The 7,794-nt window shown below is 43.3% G+C and overlaps 1 long non-coding RNA gene across 2 annotated transcripts in view; it reads right to left on the bottom strand.

The window, feature by feature from the left end:
• Positions 1-301: 301 nt before the first annotated feature.
• LOC125963367 (uncharacterized) overlaps positions 302-7,794 on the bottom strand; it is a 136,560-nt gene continuing 129,067 nt past the window's right edge. For both annotated transcript variants that reach the window (XR_007475232.1, XR_007475233.1), the window contains exon 3: positions 302-464. This is a non-coding gene — a long non-coding RNA (uncharacterized LOC125963367). The remainder of the gene's footprint in view (positions 465-7,794) is intronic.

The raw sequence follows: 7,794 nt of genomic DNA, 5'->3' as shown, positions 1-7,794 counted from the left end.
AAGTTTCGGATGGCTCTGTTTACAAAAACCTCGTTTACGGTATAAGTTCAATATCGCAGAAAGTGAAAAATGGACAAAGAAGTTGTGGTACTTACCTACAATACAATATCACTCAGCAATGAAATCTATGTCATCAGGCCCGTAGCAGCATACTGAGTGGATTCAGGTATGTTGATTCTAACTGAAATAAGTCACACAGAAAAAGAAACATCATAAGATATCACTAATACACGGAATGTAAACTTGGCTACACAGGAACTGAATTACAAAACAGAACAGGGTCTCAAATTTAGAAAACCAACTTATGCTTGCTTAAGGGGAAAGGTGAGTTGGGGTGCTGCATAAAACCAGAGATTGAAATGAGCACAGATAAAGTTCCTTAAGCCAAATATGGAATAGACAAGAGCTACTCCTTGCTCAACGAAATGGACTCAACACCGCATATTAAACGCCTAAGAATGTACCTGACTAGTAAATATCTTAAAAGCTATGGATTGTTATGTCTCTGAAAGAGAATCAAGCGTGTGTACAGGGGCATAAATGCAGCAGTGTTAGGGTTGGAGAGGTTCGGTGAGCAAATGAAGACCCTTTGAAGTCATATTGCATGGTACCCATTCCACGGGTCTCAACTCTCCAGGTTTAAGGGATTCTTCCTTCAGCTAAAACATGCATGTAGAAACCACAGTATGATCAACCGTGTGATCGGGAGACGTGTTCCAATGTCTCAGTTCTCATCCCCTGGTACTCGGATGCAACATTCCAGACGCTTTACTCACACTCTCCTGACTTGGAGAGTCAGTGCCTTTAACCTCCTGTTTGACCCAGTTTGCAAATTCCACGGAAGGTGAACAGGAATAGGGAGAACCAATGAGAGACTAGCTGGAGGTGTCTGGACGGGCAAATTTAACTCTCATTTCCAACCAGGAAGAGGAATTAACCAAAGGCTCAGCATGCCATGCCGAAACCGGATTAGGGACTGAAACAATACTGGGGTGTTGCGGCCAGCTCACAAGAAAGCGAGTTGAAGAAAGGAGCTCAGGGGCACTGTAATTCACAAACCTGCAGAGTTATAAATGACAGCTATAGTCCAAAAATACACTGAAGTAAGGCTGCCAAGAGGACTTGAAAGCCGGGCAGAATTGTAGGAAACCGATTTCAGGAGGTAGACTGGAATTGCATTTAAAGCATAGGAAAAGAGGCAGAACTTCGACAATGATGCACTTGGCCAAAAAGGGCGTATGCGTTTTTTCCTGAATATATTCAGGAAAAAATGCATACGCCCTCTTTGTACAACCAAGCAAGCTTGCAAAGGAAATCTGCACTACAATGAAGTCTCACTTCCCCCCGGTCAAAAGGGACATCTGAAAAAAGTGTAAAATCCAGAAAGGCAGGACAGGCCATGGAGAACTGGGAGCCTTGTTATGCTGATGGGCGGGATGTAAATTGCCAACAGCCACTCTGGAGAAGTGTATGGTGCTTCCTGAAACATCTAAAAAACAAAGCAACAGAGCCTAGGGCATTTCCACTTATGGTCCTATAGTTTAGGGAAATTAAAATCAAAAAGACACAGCCACCCCAAAGTTTGGGACGGCTCTGTTGACAAGAACCTCGTTTACGGTACAAGTTCAATATCGCAGAAAGCGAAAAACGGATAAAGAAGTTGTGGTACTTACGTACAATGCAATATCACTCAGGAATGAAATCTATGTCATCAGGCCCGTAGCAGCATAATGAGTGGATTCAGGTATGATGATTCTAACTGATATAAGTCACACAGAAAAAGAAACATCATAAGATATCACTAATACACGGAATGTAAACTTGGCTACACAGGAACTGGATTACAAAAGAGAACAGGGTCTCAAATTTAGAAAACCAACTTATGCTTGCTTAAGGGGAAAGGTGAGTTGGGGTGCTGCATAAAAGCAGAGATTGAAATGAGCACAGATAAAGTTCCTTAAGCCAAATATGTAATAGACAAGAGCTACTCCTTGCTCAACGAAATGGGCTCAACACCCCATATTAAACGCCTCACAATGTGGCTGACTAGTAAGTATCTTAAAACTTATGGATTGCTATGTCTCCAAAAGAGAATCAAGCGTGTGTACAGTGGTAGAAACACAGCAATGATAGGATTGGAGAGGTTCGGTGAGCAAATGAAGACCTTTTGAAATCATACTGCATGGTACCCATTCCACGGGTCTCAACTCTCCAGGTTTAAGGGATTCTTCCTTCAGCTAAATCATGCATGTGGAACCCAGACTATGATCAACCATGTGATATGGCGACGTGTTCCAATATGTCTCAGTTCTCGTCCCCTGGTACTCGGGTGCAACATTCCAGATGCTTTACTAACACTCTCCCGACTTGGAGAGTCAGTGCCTTTAACTTCCTGTTTGGCCCAGTTTGCAATTTCTGCGGAAGATGAACAGGAATAGGGAGAACCAATGAGAGACTAGCTGGAGGTGTCTGAACGGGCAAATTTAACTCTCATTTCCCACCAGGAAAAGGAATTAAGCAAAAGCTCAGAGTGCCGTGCCGGACCCAGATTAGGGACTGAAGCAATCCTGCGGTGTTGCGGCCAGCTCACAAGAAAGCGAGTTGAAGAAAGGAGCTCAGGGGCACTGTAATTAACAAACCTGCAGCGTTATAAATGACAGCTATCGTCCAAAAATATACTGAAGTAAGGCTGCCAAGAGGACTTGAAAGCGGGGCAGAATTGCAGGAAACTGATTTCAGTAAGCAGACTGGAATTGCATTTAAAGCATAGGAAAAGAGGCAGAACGTCGACAATGATGCACTTGGCCAAAAAGGGCGTATGCGTTTTTTCCTGAATATATTCAGGAAAAAACGCATACGCACTTTTTGGCCAACCAAGCAAGCTTGCAAAGGAAATCTGCACTACAATGAAGTCTCACATCCCCCCGGTCAAAAGGGCCATCTCAAAAAAAGTGTAAAATCCAGAAAGGCAGGAGAGGCCATGGAGAACTGGGAACCTTGTTGTGCTGATGGGCGGGATGTAAATTGTCAACAGCCACTCTGGAGAAGTGTATGGTGTTTCCTGAAACATCTAAAAAACAAAGCATCAGAGCCTAGGGCACTTCCACTTATGGTCCTATAGCTTAGGGTTATTAAAATCAAAAAGACACAGCCACCCCAAAGTTTGGGATGGCTCTGTTTATAAGAACCTCGTTTACAGTACAAGTTCAATATCGCAGAAAGTGAAAAATGGATAAAGAAGTTGTGGTACATACGTACAATGCAATATCACTCAGCAATGAAATCTATGTCATCAGGCCCGTAGCAGCATAATGAGTGGATTCAGGTATGATGATTCTATCTGAAATAAGTCACACAGAAAAAGAAACATCATAAGATATCACTAATACACGGAATGTAAACTTGGCTACACAGGAACTGGATTACAAAACAGAACAGGGTCTCAAATTAAGAAAACCAACTTATGCTTGCTTAAGGGGAAAGGTGAGCTGGGGTGCTGCATAAAACCAGAGATTGAAATGAGCACAGATAAAGTTCCTTAAGCCAAATATGTAATAGACAAGAGCTACTCATTGCTCAACGAAATGGACTCAACACCCCATATTAAACGCTTGAGAATGTACCTGACTAGTAAGTATCTTAAAACCTATGGATTGCTATGTCTCCGAAAGAGAATCATGTGTGTGTACAGGGGCATAAACACAGCAGTGATAGGATTGGAGAGGTTCGGTGAGCAAATGAAGACCCTTTGAAGTCATATTGCATGGTACCCATTCCACGGGTCTCAACTCCTCAGGTTTAAGGGATTCTTCCTTCAGCTAAAACATGCATGTGGAACCCAGAGTATGATCAACCGTGTGATCGGGAGACGGGTTCAAATATGTCTCAGTTTTCGTCCCCTGGTACTCGGGTGCAACATTCCAGATGCTTAACTAACACTCTCCCGACTTGGAGAGTCAGTGCCTTTAACCTCCTGTTTGGCCCAGTTTGCAATTTCTGCGGAAGATGAACAGGAATAGGGAGAACAAATGAGAGACTAGCTGGAGGTGTCTGGACGGGCAAATTTAACTCTCATTTCCCACCAGGAAGAGGAATTAACCAAAGGATCAGCGTGCTGTTCCAGAACAAGATTAGGGCCTGAAGCAATCCTGCGGTGTTGCGGCCAGCTCACAAGAAAGCGAGTTGAAGAAAGGAGCGCACGGGCACTGTAATTCACAAACCTGCAGAGTTATAAATGACAGCTATCGTCCAAAAATATACTGAAGTAAGGCTACCAAGAGGACTTGAAAGCGGGGCAGAATTGCAGGAAACCGATTTCAGGAGGTAGACTGGAATTGCACTTAAAGCATAGGAAAAGAGGCAGAACGTCGACAATGATGCACTTGGCCAAAAAGGGCGTATGAGTTTTTTCCGGAAAAAACGCATACGCCCTTTTTGGCCAACCAAGCAAGCTTGCAAAGGAAATCTGCACTAAAATGAAGTCTCACTTCCCCCTGGTCAAAAGGGCCATCTGAAAAAAGTGTAAAATCCAGAAAGGCAGGACAGGCCATGGAGTACTGGGAGCCTTGTTATGCTGATGGGCGGGATGTAAATTGCCAACAGCCACTCGGGAGAAGTGTATGGTGTTTCCTGAAACATCTAAAAAACAAAGCAACAGAGCCTAGAGCACTTCCACTTATGGTCCTATAGCTTAGGGAAATTTAAATCAAAAAGACACAGCCACCCCAAAATTTGGGATGGCTCTGTTTACAAGAACCTCATTTATGGTACAAGTTCAATTTTGCAGAAAGTGAAAAATGGATAAAGAAGTTTTGGTACTTACGTACAATGCAATATCACTCAGCAATGACATCTATGTCATCAGGCCCATAGCAGCATAATGAGTGGATTCAGGTATGATGATTCTAACTGAAATAAGTCACACAGAAAAAGAAACATCATAAGATATCACTAATACACGGAATGTAAACTTGGCTACACAGGAACTGAATTACAAAACAGAACAGGGTCTCAAATTTAGAAAACCAACTTATGCTTGCTTAAGGGGAAAGGTGACTTGGGGTGCTGCATAAAACCAGAGATTGAAATGAGCACAGATAAAGTTCCTTAAGCCAAATATGTAATAGACAAGAGCTACTCCTTGCTCAACGAAATGGACTCAAAACCCCATGTTAAACACCTTATAATGTACCTGACTAGTAAGTATCTTAAAACCTAAAGATTGCTATGTCTCTGAAAGAGAATCAAGTGTGAGTACAGGGGCATAAACGCAGCAGTGATAGGATTGGAGAGGTTCGGTGAGCAAATGAAGACCCTTTGAAGTCATATTGCATGGTACCCATTCCACGGGTCTCAACTCTCCAGGTTTAAGGGATTCTACCTTCAGCTAAAACATGCATGTGGAACCCAGAGTATGATCAACCGTGTGATCGGGAGACGTGTTCCAATATGTCTCAGTTCTCGTCCCCTGGTACTCGGGTGCAACATTCCAGATGCTTTACTAACACTCTCCCGACTTGGAGAGTCAGTGCCTTTAACCTCCTGTTTGGCCCAGTTTGCAATTTCTGCGGAAGATGAACAGGAATAGGGAGGACAAATGAGAGACTAGCTGGAGGTGTCTGGACGGGCAAATTTAACTCTCATTTCCCACCAGGAAGAGGAATTAACCAAAGGCTCAGTGTGCCGTGCCGGAACTAGATTAGGGCCTGAAGCAATCCTGCCATGTTGCGGCCATTTCACAAGAAAGCGAGTTGAAGAAAGGAGCTCAGGGGCACTGTAATTCACAAACCTGCAGAGTTATAAATGACAGCTATCGTCCAAAAGTATTCTGAAGTAAGGCTGCCAAGAGGACTTGAAAGCGGGGCAGAATTGCAGGAAACCAATTTCAGGAGGTAGACTGGAATTGCATTTAAAGCATAGGAAAAGAGGCAGAACGTCCACAATGATGCACTTGGCCAAAAAGGGTGTATGCGTTTTTTCCTGAATATATTCAGGAAAAAACGCATACACTCTTTTTGGCCAACCAAGCAAGCTTGCAAAGGAAATCTGCACTACAATGAAGTCTCACTTCCCCCGGGTCAAAAGGGCCATCTGAAAAAAGTGTAAAATCCAGAAAGGCAGGACAGGCCATGGAGAACTGGGAGCCTTGTTATGTTGATGGGCGGGATGTAAATTGCCAACAGCCACTGGGGAGAAGTGTATGGTGTTTCCTGAAACATCTAAAAAACAAAGCAACAGAGCCTAGGGCACTTCCTCTTATGGTCCTATAGCTTAGGGAAATTAAAATCAAAAAGACACAGCCACCCCAAAGTTTGGGATGGTTCTGTTTACAAGAACCTCGTTTACGGTACAAGTTCAATATCGCAGAAAGTGAAAAATGGATAAAGAAATTGTGGTACTTCAGTACAATGCAATATCACTCAGCAATGCAATCTATGTCATCAGGCCCATAGCAGCATAATGAGTGGATTCAGGTATGATGAATCTAACTGAAATAAGTCACAAAGAAAAAGAAACATCATAAGATATCACTAATACACGGAATGTAAACTTGGCTACACAGGAACTGGATTATAAAACAGAAGAGGGTCTCAAATTTAGAAAACCAACATATGCTTGCTTAAGGGGAAAGGTGAGTTGGGGTGCTGCATAAAACCAGAGATTGAAATGAGCACAGATAAAGTTCCTTAAGCCAAATTTGGAATAGACAAGAGCTACACCTTGCTCAATGAAATGGACTCAACACCCCATATTAAACTCCTAAGAATGTAGCTGACTAGTAAGTATCTTAAAACCTATGGATTGCTATGTCTCTGAAAGAGAATCAAGAGTGAGTACAGGGGCATAAACGCAGCAGTGATAGGATTGGAGAGGTTCGGTGAGCAAATGAAGACCCTTTGAAGTCATATTTAATGGTACCCATTCCACGGGTATCACGTCTCCTGGTTTAAAGGTTTCTGCCTTCAGCTAAAACATGCATGTGGAACACATAGTATGATCAACTGTGTGATTGGGAGACGTGTTCCTATATGTCTCAGTTCTCATCCCCTGGTACTCGGGTACAACATTCCAGGTGCTTTACTAATACTCTCCCGACTTGGACAGTCAGTGTCTTTAACATCCTGTTTGGCCCAGTTTGCAATTTCTGCGGAAGATGAACAGGAATAGGGAGAACCAATGAGAGACTAGCTGGAGGTGTCTGGACGGGCAAATTTAACTCTCATTTCCCACCAGGAAGAGGAATTAACCAAAGGCTCAGCATGCCGTGCCGGAACCAGTATAGGGCCTGAAGCAATCCTGCGGTGTTGCGGCCAGCTCACAAGAAAGCGAGTTGAAGAAAGGAGCTCAAGGGCACTGTAATTCACAAACCTGCAGAGTTATAAATGACAGCTATCATCCAAAAATATACTGAAGTAAGGCTGCCAAGAGGACTTGAAAGCGGGGCAGAACTGCAGGAAACCAATTTCAGGAGGTACACTGGAATTGCATTTAAAGCATAGGAAAAGAGGCAAAACGTCGACAATGATGCACTTGGCCAAAAAGGGCGTATGCGTTTTTTCCTGAATATATTCAGGAAAAAACGCATACGCCCTTTTTGGCCAACCAAGCAAGCTTGCAAAGGAAATCTGCACTACAATGAAGTCTCACTTCCCCCCGGTCAAAAGGGCCAACTGAAAAAAGTGTAAAATCCAGAAAGGCAGGACAGGCCATGGAGAACTGGGAGCCTTGTTATGCTGATGGGCGGGATGTATATTGCCAACAGCCAAACGGGAGAAGTGTATGGTGTTTCCTGAA

The sequence above is a fragment of the Orcinus orca genome, unplaced genomic scaffold (genome assembly GCF_937001465.1).
Source record: "Orcinus orca unplaced genomic scaffold, mOrcOrc1.1 scaffold_50, whole genome shotgun sequence".
NCBI classification, from domain to species: domain Eukaryota; kingdom Metazoa; phylum Chordata; class Mammalia; order Artiodactyla; family Delphinidae; genus Orcinus; species Orcinus orca.
This window is presented reverse-complemented; position numbering and strand designations above follow the sequence as displayed.